Genomic DNA, 14,107 nt, shown 5'->3' with positions numbered 1-14,107 from the left:
TGTATACTCATAAGCTATGCAGGCAGTCCCCATATACACTATTCTAACATTTTAAAAAGTCAAAATAACAAATTGTGCATTGGGTTAGATAATCCCTTCCAATAACACACAGATTTTATCTTCACAAAGAATTTCTGTGATTTGAAGAATTTTCTTTCTCTCTATTGTGCATATATTAATTTGTCATTACAGGAAGGAAACATTTTGCTCCCATCGATAGCTTACATACAACTTTACTTTAGAGCAATCATGCCTTAAATAAACTCAATCAAACTAGTTGAAATAAAAACAGAAGATGATGCTTTGAAGTTCTCAGTATGGTTTGAACCCAGCATTTTTGTAGAAAATTTAAAATATGTATTTTACATTGCCACACCACTGGAAATCAACTCTCGCCAGCTTTGCCAGCGTTGCTCCTTCCACTCCCTTTGTTGGAGGCAGCAGGGATCGAGCCCTCCGTTCCCAACCCAGGTGCGTCAGTGGAGTACTGGTGAGGCCGTGGTGCAGACAGCTGTTGACACGGAAAAACACAATGTGAAAATAATCCTGGTGTGCTAAGGCACATGTGGCAGAAATGAATGGATCGTGTCATCCTCCACTCTCATTCATTTTTTAATTCTAACCACATATGCCTCGTTTGTATGTTCTGTACAGTTGCTGTGCATGAATAACTCATGAATAAGAGTTTACTTGAAACTATAAGTTTTCCTGAGCAAGCAGAGAACAGAAAAATGCACCAATTGGAAACCCACAGCGAGTCATGTACTCTCGCAGGAAGACAAACCATTTTCCGTTTCTTCATGTGATTTTTCACTGCTGCATGTGTAATTCTGGCTAGTGCTGGTTAATCAGGCCTGTGTTAACTAGGTAATATTTCCAGTGACTCCTGTCACATTTCGGGTAAGGTTCCTGCGTTTTGCAGGTGGTGTTGCTGCCATTGGAGATGCTTGCTTCTCCATTATTGGAGATGCTAACACATTAATGACGAATGTTATGAATAACAATGCCGCTCGTATGGACTCGCTCTGGAAACTCACTATCATCCTCTTCTTTATACATTATCATTTTTCCATATGGGAAGTGGAAAATCATTTTGAGTGTGTAGAAGCAGATAAGTATGCTGGTCCTAGGCATTTTCCTGGGCTTGTTTACCGAACGCTTGGGCTCAAATCGCTAGATCTAATTGACTGGTAACAGTGTGCAGCATCAGTATGATTATTTTTGGAGTTATCTGCGCCGGGGCTGCCGTGGCGAGGAGCGGGTGCTATAGATGGATGGTGACGTCTCTGCCACTTCAATTACGGCCGGCACCGGGCTTAGCGTGCGTGGCTGCTGCTGCACCCAGTCCATCCCCAGCACCCTGGGGAGAGGAGCGGGGCCGCGCCATGGTCCCCCTGGGGGCGACTTCCCGAGAGTGGGCGCAACCCCGGGAAACCCAGGATCTTGGGTTGTGTCACAGAGGTGGGGATAAAGAAGTTAAAAAAAAAAAAAAAAGCCCCTGAAAAGCATATAACTGATTCTGGTTTTTTTATTTTTTTGGCTGACGCTGCCCTGGTGACAACACCTATGGGATGCTTTGGGGCAATCTAAGCTCATAGAAACATATAAAGCCTTGTCAAATTCTAGGCACCCCCTGTTTCTTGTCTTTCAAAGCAGTTTTACTTTTTAGTGCGGAAAAAGTGGAGAACTGTGACCTATTGTACCACCTATAAATGAAAAGTAGGTACTAAATATTTTATTTTTCCCCACTGGTCTATTTATTCTTCTGCCTTGCTTTTCAATCTTCATGTAAAGTTTGTGCATGTGTGTGTGTACTTTCTCTCTATGAGCATGTACAGTATCTGTAACCATGGGCTGGATTTAATAATTCAAAGTAATATGAAACCTTGCCAGTATGGAAATGGGCTTGTCATTGGCTGTATCTGCTAGCTAGATAGCATGAAAAAATCTCATTTTTGGAAAAATAATCAAAGATTATCAGCTGCACCCAGGAATTTTTGGAGTCACACGGAGAATAGTTACCTTCTCTGCCCACATGCGTTGAAACTTCCCCATCAACACACAAATATAATGCTTATATTAAACATATATCTGAATATTTTTGTTATACTCCTGTTACTTGTCTAACTTTTTTTTTTTTTCTTTTTTCCCCCAAGATTCTGGCAAAAGATTGAGGTGTTTGAAACCAATGCTGTAGTATAAAGTGTAGGGTAAAAGGGAGAAGCCCCAGAGCATTTACGTGTGGTGCTGGTGCGATGCTGTGCTGTGCTGGGCCACCAGCCCTTGTGGGGCAGAGTCCCAGAGCAAGTGTCTCTGCGGGGACATCTTGCCCTGCCAGGAGCTTTCCCACGCACGGCAGGAGCCTGCCCGTAACTCCCACCACCTGCCCGTGTTCCCCCGGCTTCGGAGATCACCTGGGTGCTCGCCTCCACTTTTTTCAGGTAGAAGTGTGTTTAAGCACACGCTCGGTGTTGAACACATCCAAGTGCTTTGTTAAGGTGTGAGCTGCTGGCCAGGCCCGGTGAAAGAAATACTGCTCATCTACAGCGTTAGCTTCGGTCTTTCATCTCTTGCTCTCTTTGTGATATACAAGAATGTATTTTTAATTCTACTACCAGAATGAAGTAGAATTCTAGGAATATCACTGAAATTACAGGACAGAGACACATCAAATAAATATGCATATATATGTGTACTATAGGCACTAGATGCAGATCCCTGCACTTCACAAAGAAAAAAAAAAAAAGATATCTTTAGCAGAGAGTAATGCACTTCATTTTGAAATACTGTGGCCATGATATTTTGGAGAAAAAATCTGGAGAAAAAACAGTTAAAAAATTCTGGATCTAATTAAGGTACTCAAAATCTAGTCTCTTTGACCTTTGTAACCCCTTCATAAATATATATATATAATTTTTTTTGGACCTCTTATATAAATATAGATATAGAGCATCGTGATTGGAATTCCCGGGGAGATTTTTGTGGAACTTCAGAGCAAATGTGGCTGACACTTGTTCTTTGTTGCCCTTGGGCTACTGTTTTGATCATTGACTGAATGGATTTATTCTTGTCAGCAGAATGAATTTTTCACTCTTGTTGTAAGTAAATTTTACAATCCTTTCTCATGTGTAAATGAAGTACAAGTATATTCAGGTGCTCTCTGTTTCAACCAACTTTGGAAATTTAAAGAAAAGAGTGCCAGTGTATAGAAGAGAGAAGAGCTGAAATCTGAAACCCTCTTTTATTAAGCGATTCCAGGAAGCGCACTGCAATTCAGAGGCCTGATTTGTTTTTAACGTGGGTAGTAGGCACATGAAACACGAAAAGCAATGGTGAAATAATTGGTACAAAGATGGAGAAGCTTAATTTTGATGAAGCAATTAGTAGTTGTTTCCTGATTGCTCTTACTACTGTGAAGAGGAGGTGAAGAAGATCGTGTCACCTCTTTCAATTCTGAACTGTTTCATAGCTCTCAAGACCTTTTGCCCTGGTATTGGACACCAGTGAAAGTTGCTTTGAATTTTTTTTAGAAAGTGTATTGCAACCATGGATTCTCAAGAAGGTTAAACATAAATTAGTCATAAAGCTAACAAAAGAGAGAGGAAAAGATGAATCTATACAATTTTCATCCAAATTTCTGTTTTCAAACTGTTACTGTTTAATTAGGAAAAAAACAAAACAAAACAAAACAAAACAAAAAAACAAGAATAGATAAATTCTTTTGCTTCTTAAAATAATAATAATAATAAAAAACCTTTTGGAAAACTTCGCCATTTATAACCTCAAACATTAATGTGCAACGAGCTATGTAATGCTGCAGATCTGAGCAGTGTTTAAGACAACAAAGTGCTATTTGATAGTCTAGCCTTTCTGTGGAACAGCTCTTCTTCCTGCCTTTGATGTGTGGATGGTTTATTTAATCAATTATTAATCAAAGTTATAGCATTCTTCTTATATATTTAGGTAAAAACTAAAAGATGCCTTTTCTCGCTTTCTTGTTTAAATAAAAGTTTAAATAGAATGCGGAAATACTCGCTTTTGAAAAAAAAATACACATATTGGAGAGCTTCCAGTTTCACGCGTTTGAGCAGTATATTGTGTGTTTAGGAAAAAGGAGGAAAAAAATACACGTTTCTGAGCTCCGTAGCTTAGCCAAAGCCACCAGAGCAGTTCAGCTAACCTGCCTTTATATAACAAAAAGCAGTACAAATAATTTGATTAGTGTTTTCCTTGCACAGGTGCTGAACCTGACACGGAGCTGGCGCTGCGGAGCGGGGTGGGCAGCCGGACACTGTGCATGGAGCATCTTGAGCAGTTGGTAACATTTGGCAGCTTAACATAGAAAAAATGACTGCTAGGGAAATCTCAACTGCCGCTAATTAGCAGCAATGAACTGTGGGTAAGGACAGTACATTTTAATGTGAGAAGAATTTTACAATAACCACCACACTGAAAGAAATAGAACGAAATGCTCCCTAGCTGACCCTTGTGGCAATCTAAGCTGCATATTGCAATAATCCTGTAAATTACTATGCTTTTTTATACAGTAACTTGGAGTTAATTAGTAATTTAACATTCCTCTACGCTATTAAATGTCTTTCTTGCATTATATTATGTTGTTTCATGGTCTTACCTTAACACTAATGGGGTTTAGTTATATTTTCTCAAAACAGTAACAGTAAAATAAAACTGAGCTGGAAAATTAATTAGCTCCCTTTTACCTCTGATTTACCTGTCGGTAACAATTACGTGGCCGTGCCAGGCGGCGCAGGGCTTCGTGGATGCCTTGGGGGCACGGCGGGGCGGGGGGAGGCAGGGGTGTAGATGGGGGACTGGGGGGCTTGGGGTGCTCGGGGCTGGGCAGGAGGTGACCCCGCAGCTGCCGCGGGTGCCTGGGGTGCCCTGGGGTGCCGGGGGTGGCCGGTGCCGGAGCAGCAGGGAGGTGTCCCCGGGGCGCGCCTGTTCGGCGAGGCCGGAGCCCCGTGCCATTTCTTCCCTCTCCTGCCTCTTCCTCACAGCTGCAGAGATGCGTGGGCTAATTACAGTAACCAGCTACGGCGGAGCATGTGATCTGCAGGAAAGTTTCGGATGTAATTATGTGGGGCATCAGGTGAAGGAGTCTCTTCTGGATTAATCCAGCGCAAATTAAAAGTTGGAGTGCTTTTTTCTCTCCCTTCTTGCTCAACAGTCATCTTTTCAGCGGCGATATTTGCTTCACTTTAAAGCCATCGGAGCATTCGGGGTGATTAAGCCAGGTTTCTTGCTGGCTGTTTACAGAACACAAGTGTTGGAAGCGAGGGGAGGCGGAGGGGGTGTCTTCGTCTCACCTCCAGGGATCCATGTGGGCGCCACAATGGAACAATTTGGTGGAAGCGGCTCCGCCAGGAAGGGAGAGCAAAAGGCGCGCTCGGGAAGGGCTGAATTCAACACAAAACGCCTCCAGAAGACTTTGTCTCTAGGGGCTCCTGCTAAAAGCAGAGCTGCTACCATTTAAAACCCCATTCTTTGCAGCTGGATTTGAGCATCCATAAAAAATTCATCCGTGCTTTAAGAGATTTCTGCTTTTCTGTCCTCTCCATTGTTAGACAAATTGAAGTGTGCACTCTGAAGGAGTGTGGCAGTGAACTGAGAATTTATTTACTCATTCGATTCTAATATTGAGAGAATCTGCTCTCCCCGTTCAAAGGGTAGAGCAACAATGCGAGTGACATCGGGTCAGCGGCACTTCACAGCTACCTGTGAGATAGAATTGTTCTCCTGGCAGATAGGAAGTGACTGAAACCTCTTTTTCTCATCAATGTCTATTATGATTGATGGCTCTATGGTCACACTGAATATGCCCTTTTTAAATAATTCACAATGTCATCATCATAGTACTAGTTTATAACTAGCCTGTTATTTTTACCTTTGTTCATTCACTAACAGGAGATTCGATAAATTAAGCACTATGGATTTTGGTAGCGTTAGAACTAATTGAAGCCTTCCTTTTTCTTTCTGTTGTCTTTTTTTTTCTTTGTTTTTTTTTTTTTTCCTTTTTTTTTTCTTTCTTTTTAAGGCAAAGTCTTCTTGCACACAGTAGCAAAGATTTTTAAAAAGCCACAACCTTCAGCTATGATAATTCATTAAAAACAACTAACTAAATCAATATATTCTTGTTGATGACATTAATTAAAATAAACAAACTAACGAAATAAAGGAGCTGCCATAACTTAGCTTGGATTCCAGTTCATCTATCATTCAGGATGCAACAAGAATATGTTCTAGACATCACAAACGAACATTGTAAGTTCAGGATGAGAACTGGTCATTAATTGATGTTGAATATTATTCTTTGAGTACACTGGAAATTGTACAAGTAGAAGGTGCTCAGTTCGGATAGCAGAATAATTTTAACAGTGCCTAATGGATAAAATATTTAATAGTGTATTTTGCAAATCAGGTTTTATTTGTTTAACTTGGAAATTGGGGCTTAGTGAGTTGTGTTAGAGGATAGTTGAGTATTTATTGTCTCGCTGTTAACTTTAGAGATGCTGCTGACAATTAGCAGATGTTAGGAATAATCAGATGGGTTTCTTTGTCAAGTCTTCATAGTTAGAAGACTTTATGCAATTTTTACATTGCTGGAATTATTTTCTGTTAAGCAGCTGTAAGTAAATGTCTCCTTTTTTCCAAATCCCTTTGTCTCCCCCCATCTCAGGGCCTGCTGCAGAGCCTCGCGCCCGTTCCGCAGGGTGCCCTGGAAGGCAGATGTGCCCGGCCAGCGGCAGCGGAGTGCGGGGGAGAGAAGAAGGTCACAGGCAGCTTTTCTGGTTGATGGGTGCAGGAAGGCTGCTGTTCATGGCAACACAAAGGACAAAGCTGCCCTTGGAAGGGGATGGGTTCCAGCACTTCAGCAAGGCTGAAATGGTATTTGAGCATTTGAGTGCTCCTCACCACGCCTTGCTGGGCCATACATGAGGTCTTCTGATTCCTGAGATTTTTCACTGTAGCATCCTGATGTTCCTGAGGCCATGAATACCATTTGTTTTCTACATGTATGTAGCTAAGGTTCCCGCACCTTGTAAGCCACAGTTTGGCACCTACTGGCTCTTCAAATCTACTGAAAATATATGTCCAAAATCTTTCAGAGTTTTTTTTTTTTTTTTTTTTCCCAGTGAGAAGCCAGCTGCCTCTACAAAGATTTAGATTTCAGAGATGTTCAAAGATGATACCTCACGGGAGCAGAGATGATGCTGTAGCCCTGCAACTCCCTGTAGGACCCCATGGTAGTAATTAATAAGAAGTCAAGTTCTCAACTAGCTGTGACAAATTGGAAAGCTGCGAATTTGGAGATAAGAGCGGAGGGTCACAGTTTATTTGTAACTGGGTTATCTAATCATAATAAGCACTTACAGCAAAAAGCATCATAAAAGAAAATAGTACGGTACAAGAACCTTAGAGTAATTGGGTTTTTCCACACAAATAAGATCCACGTAGCAAAAGAATTTTCCTTTGAAGAAGCTGCTACAAATTTTGGGTCTACAGTTTCCATTAGCCCCTCATTATTACTAGTCCATTGCAAAATAGATAAAATGCATAAAACATCACCAACATTTGATATCATAATCCTATTTGGTTATATTTCCTAACGTTCCTCAATGTGACTATAAAAAATAACAAAATCACAAGAGGGATAATACAATATTCAGTCTCTTTCATGAAAATTTAATGGTTCTTGGTACTTTTTATCATTTTTTTTTTAATTTTTCAATGTTTGGAGATTGATTCCCCTTTCCTTCCTCCCCCCCCCCCCAAAAAAAAAAAAAAAAAAAAAAAAGACCATAAGCTTAGAGAGTTAAGCATAAAAAAAAACATTCACGTGGATTTTAGTCTTCAGAGCAGAGGAAATTCTTCCTTCTGTTTGGAGGTGAAGGTGTGAATTAAGGAATAACAGGTGCAACGGGGAAAATAGTAGTTTATTTTCTGGGGGCAGAAAACTGAAAGGTGATGTGCTGCCTCTGCCACAGGTCTGCAAAGCTGCTATCAGTTCTACAATATTGCTAGTGTTTTGGACATAGGACTCGGCCTTTGTTTAATTTGAGTTCTCACAGGATTTAGAAGCTGGGCATTGCTACCACGTTTTCTCCAGCTGCACGCACTACCTGCTTCAGGAAGGGGGCTCCGTCCTGGCAGGACCGGAGCTTTGGGAGCGCCCCTGAGCAAGGCAGGTCCGTCTGACCCAGCAGGTCACCCAGGGACCCTCCATTCATGTGCTGGAAGAGGCTGCCATATCAAACTCTCTCTGCAGGTACAGCTACCGTCACTTGTGATTTTACTGTCACACGTGTGGGATGAGCACTGACTGATGGGCGGTGTGTCCTGCTGTGGACAGCCAGCCCCCTCCGTGCAGCCAGAGGCGATCTCCTGGGGATCCACAGGCTGCTCGGGGTGACCCGCTCCTGCTGCACCAGCTGCCAGGGAAAATTAGACTGAATTTACAGAAGAATCAAGATTTTTATTGTATTGTATTGTATTATTTTATTGTCGGGTACATTAATTTTATTTTATTTTTTTATTTTATTTTATTTTATTTTATTTTACTTTATTTTATTTTATTTTATTTTATTATTTTATTATATTTTATTTATTTATTTTATTTTAGTTTAGTTTAGTTTAGTTTGTTGTTTTCTGTTATTTTATGTATTTATAGACTTGTGAGGCTGCCTGCCAGGGTGCTGGGGCTCAGCGGTGGCTCTGCCCAGGAGTGCTACCGTGGAGCAGCCGTGCCAGAGCGACCAGTGGTGCTTTCAGCAGGAACCAGCCCTTCCTGCCAGCTCCCTCCTGCGCTGGTGCAAGAGGACAGAAGGCTTCAGACATCAGCCTAAGCAGGGAAGAGTTCTTTCAATGGCACGTCTGAGCCACGTGGGTAAGAAACCCCAGAGAGCTCCCTGCGATATTTCAAGGCACTGCACAAAATTGCTGAACTGTGGTGAAGAGGATGGGGAACGTGTGGCTTTTATGGGTGAGGTTTCCGAGCTAACCCTGGGCTGAACTGGGAACCGTTGGCAGAGGTGGCCACCGAACCCCTCTGCACCCCTTGGCTTGCTGAGGCTGGAAACCAACAGATATTTTAAGCAATCGGTTTGAGTACGTGGCCTAATGTGTGGCTCTGCTGGAGCTCCTCTGGACCAGCATGGCACAGTGCCACTCGCAGCCACTGCATTTCTGAGCCGTGCGATGACAACATTCGCTCTGTTATTACAGCCCTTCTCCACTCCTTTTTCACCCACCGCTCAGCCAGGCCCGAACAACAGACGACTCCCAGTTCAGCTGAGATTGTCCTTGTTAGAAACACAGCTCGAGGGCTGACACCTCGCCTCGAACACGGACACCAGCCAGAGGTCTCGGAGGCCATCTGCAGTGTCAGTAGTGTTTCACCTCCTGCTCTCATCAGATGCCACTCGGCAGCTGTCCGAGCGCAGTGGTGGTGCTGCAACTCTACCGTGTGGCGGTCCATTTGTGCAGAGCTGGGAATGGAAGTACACTGTGCCTACAGTGAGGTATGCACACTCCAGAAAAACTTAGCCAGCGTGCCCTGAGGAGGGATTTATCCATAAGAAAGAGCTCTGGATAATGAAGTCTAAACAAACACCGTCTTAGTAATAGAGTTTTTGTTTGTCCAAGGCAGCAGCAAATCTTCTGTCCCCCCAGCACGCGGTGGTGGCACCTCCAGACCGTGGCCGTCGGGCACCACTGCCCGTGTGGGGTGGGCAGCTCCGGCTGTGCCGCGGGGATGCTCGGTGCCATCCAGGGCTGCCCAGCTCCTCCTGGTGCCACGCCACCAGGGCAGGAGGGACAGAGCACCCCGTCCACGAGAAATGCTCCCACTGCAGGGCCGCGTTGGGAAAATATCTGTTAGGTGGGGCTGCGGCATCTGAATCGTAGTCTTTAGTTTATGAAAATTATAATTATTTTGATTTTTGTCCACAGACAGCTTGAAATGTTGCAAAACTCTGCAGGTGCTCTCTGTTATAACAAAACCCCAGAACAGATGGTGCAAGGTACCAGGCCAGCTCAAGGGATTAAACACAAGGCTTTTGAAATTTAAAATTAAAGCTGGGTGATCTTGGGAAAATGTGCCTGCCAAACAAGCGTGCTTAAAAAAAAAAGTTCTCCAAGTTCTCCATACAGGCTGATTTAAATTCAAATGAGACAAAAATTGGGCACTTTAAAAGTGCTTAGGAGAGGATTAAAAACCTCCGATCAAGAAAAAACGGGAAGTATACGCAGTAGTTGTTGCTGCAGCAGGATTTTTCTGTCCGAAAGCACGTTTTCTCTTCATTTCCCTGTAGCGCTCCAGCGGATGGCCGGGTGGATGCTCTGCCAACCTTTCCTCTCCGTTGTCCATCGCTCCAGCCGGGCAGGGGCCGCGGGTGCTTGCAGCAGGACTTGTCCCAGCCCCAGGGGGGGACTCGCCCAGGAGTTTTGGGGAGGGGGGAGCAGAGCACTGCTGCCTGAGCACGGTCCCCCCGTGCAGGAGCAGGAGGCTCGCGGTGTCCCCGTGCGGGTGGCACGGGGCAGGGGGCTCGCAGTGCCACGCTCCAGATGTCACCTTTGTTCCGGCCGCATTGTTTCCCCGCACAGAGCAATTCCAATTTCTCATTGGCACAGGACGCTGTTTTCTGCATATTTTTTAAAATCGCTCTTAATCGCGAGCCTAGTGGGGGCATTTAGGTTCACAAAGAAGAAAAATCCTACTGGGTGAGAAAGCGGCAATCTCCCCAGCTTTGATGGCCTTGTTGGCCGGAGTCTGGGCCTCCAGCAAACAGCCTGCTACAGCTCTATTTAAAACAGAAAGGGCTGGCAAATACGGGAACGCCGGACGGTGTTTGCTAAAGCCTTTGTTAATGTGTTAGAACCTATTAATCACAACTTTTATATTCATATGCAAAATGTGCCCGGAGGACAATTTAATCATTTATTGCGAGCACTTTATATGTTTACGTTCCTTCCCCTCCCTCGGAAGCGCTGTGCTCATTAGCTGCGGGACGTGCGGAGCCCGGCCCCGCGGCCGGGAAGGGCAGAGAAGGGCACGGCGAGGGACGGGTGCGGGAAGTTGGAGCCCAGGCTGTGTTGTGGTACGGGCTTGAAAGCTGGCGTGATTAGTCATTGAAAGAGCCTCTCTTATTTTCTTTTCCGATCCCTGTCTCGTCTTGTCATATTAAAGGTTTTTAAGGGCTTTAATTAGGTATACCGGTTAGGGAGACGACAGAGAGCAGCCCTTTCCACGCCCAGACACTTGATGGAGGATGATCACTTTGGCAGGTACAGGCTGGCAAGCTGAACCGATGTAAATTAACCAGGAAAGGTTAAATTAGAGTAAAATGAGGATTGCAGACAAATCTATGAAGCAAAGTTAATCCTGTCTGCTGCGCTGCATCCCGCCATGCAGCGGCTCGGGATGAGGAGTCGGTTACACGCGAGTCGTCGATAATTTTTTCCTTAAAAACAAATTCTGATGCAGGAGGCTGAGTTAAGGTTCTGAGCTCACCCTGAAGGACAGTGTGCCTCCTGTCTGAAACTGTTTTTAAAGCTGCCCAGTGCTTTGTAAAGGAAGTACAGCAAAGCTGATGCCGGGTTGTAAGGACCACCCTCACACCCGTGCATCCTCCTTCTTCTTCTTGCAGGACGCCAAATCGGCCCAAGCTGCATCTCCTGATCCATTGGTCCAGATTCACCTATCCTGCTGCCAAGGCCAAGGCCTGGGGCTGGGGCAGCCCAACACCCCTGGCTCTGCCAGCCCCGGCCGTGAGCACCCACATGCAGCTGCCACCCAAACGCCCTGCGTGCCAGCACCCAGAGGCTTGGAAAGTCCCAGTTCAGGTCTGTTTTCCATGGGGAAGACTGGAAAATGTGGCAGACTGATAACAAGGATCAATGTTAACATATTAACATTATTATGCAATATATAGCAAGACAGTATTACCTCTGTGTTGTTCCGTATTGCTGATTTTTGCTGTAAACAAACAGGGATTGATTGTATCCTTTTTCTGAATTAAAAATAACCATTTCTGTATTTTATCAGGACGCCTATTTGTTTTGGTATTCAATTACAGGGTTCATTAAATAAAGATTCCTATGGCTATATTTCATCTTTTTGTTGCAATATGATATTGTGGTATGTGTTTTGTTCACGGCACATGATGCAAAAGCTAAGAGGCTGTCTCGTTGCCTACAGCAGAGGAACACCGTTTGCTGCCTGGAACGGATGGGATGCTGCCATAAAAACTGGTCTCAAACTGAGAGCTTCCACATCCCTGGTAAAGCCACAGCAACGTCACCTCAATGAGGTGTGCTGGAAAATGGTTTGAGGTTCCACAGAACCATGTTGCACAGCTATAATAGCTGGTAAAATGTTTTTAATTTGTTTGACAGTCATTAATCTACCCCTTTGTTACAGTCTTTGGTATTGAAGTATTTTTTTCAAGGACTTTGTGGTTGCTATAGATATTTTATTCCATAGTAAGGATTATATGGCATGTAATCCTATGAAAAGATACAGTAATTAATTTGAAAATTGCTGAGGAGTCGGTAAGTATTTAAAGCCTTAATTACGTGTAACCTTGTTTTCTCATCCAGCCATCAGGCCGTGCCTTTGAGGGGCTGGGTGCATCGCCACCGAGCGCGCCTCGCAGCTCCGCTGAGCACGCATCGCCTCGCCACCCAGCACGGATCACGTCGCCACCGAGCACACCGTGCATTGCCACTGAGCACTCAGAACATTGCTGCTGAGCACGCAGGCCCCCAGCCCTGCCGAGCTGCCCCAGGCAGCACCCAGGCACTGCGCAGAGCTGGCGGACGCAGGGAACTCGCTCTTTAAAGCTCCGGAGAAATGCAGTGCATTTATCAGCTGTGAGTGGATATCATTGTGTTTATAACAGAGTGGAGGCACCATGCAATTTTGCTCTTGAAATTGGTTTATATAGATGACTGGTTGCTGTGAAGTGTGTGTCAGAGTTGCATGCAGCGGTTATGAAGTAGTACAATTGTCATCGCTTCTTACATGGTTGTTGAGAAGAGCTTGAGAGCCCGGCTCAGTCAGCTGTTGAATAGATAACCCAACACAGTTAACGTGGCATACATTGTAAAGAATTACATGCCTGCTACAATGAGCTCTGGGCCTTTGGTCTAGATAATAATCCTGGTGGGTGTACCACGTGTAGTGGCTGTCTGATCGCTCAGATATGACTGACGAAACATAAAGAAAAATGTCAGTCGACTAAAAGAAAAATGCTGCTGTAAGTTTGTTTAAGGTTCATGTAAACGGCTGTGCTTTTTTATTTAACCCCGAGTCTACCAAAGACTTGGCTGTCAAGCTAAATGCGTCTCCATGTGCAAGCTGCGGATGAAACTCCATTTTAGGTTACCCCAGGATTTGTCAGCTGCGATAAAGGCTTTGGCCATCTCTCCCCATCGTGGTGGCCCTGTCTTCTTATTTCACGGTGAGCAAAGTCCTCGTGTCAGCTTACATTTACGATGTGTGAGCCTAACACCACTAAAAAGGGTGAGTGTTCGCGACTTTTTAAGTGCCATGGCATAACTTATTTCACTGAATTGAAGTAAGCCAGAATAATCAAGCTGGCAATATGGACTGGAGAATCAGTAATTAACACTGCTAGCAAATTAAATAAATAAATAAATAAAGGGACAGATTTGCTGTGTAAAGATTACACCACTGCTTGCTGTTCAGAAGGAGATCTAACACTGGAAAGACAAACGTAGAGCAGTGGCAGTGCTTGTGTCATGGCAGAACATGGGGCTGCTCCGGGGCCATTTTACGAAGAGGGGCTTCTGCCACACCTAAACCCTGCACACCTCTTTGCTTTCCTTTTTTTTTTTTTTCTCCTTTTTTTTTTTTTTTCTTTTGGATAACAGTCAGATAGACATGCTGTATTTATGATACCAGTAACACTTCCATGACACAGCAGGACATTTATTGCTGGTTTTGAGTATTTGCATTTTTATTTAAAAATCGGAGCCAAGCGTCAATCTGAAAAAAACATATATATATCAAAGAGAATATATAAGGTGTGAGAAAACTATGTATTGCATGCCCCTACAGAACTGA

This window comes from Cygnus atratus, chromosome 6 (assembly GCF_013377495.2).
Source record: "Cygnus atratus isolate AKBS03 ecotype Queensland, Australia chromosome 6, CAtr_DNAZoo_HiC_assembly, whole genome shotgun sequence".
Classification (NCBI taxonomy): Eukaryota; Metazoa; Chordata; class Aves; order Anseriformes; family Anatidae; genus Cygnus; species Cygnus atratus.
This window is presented reverse-complemented; position numbering follows the sequence as displayed.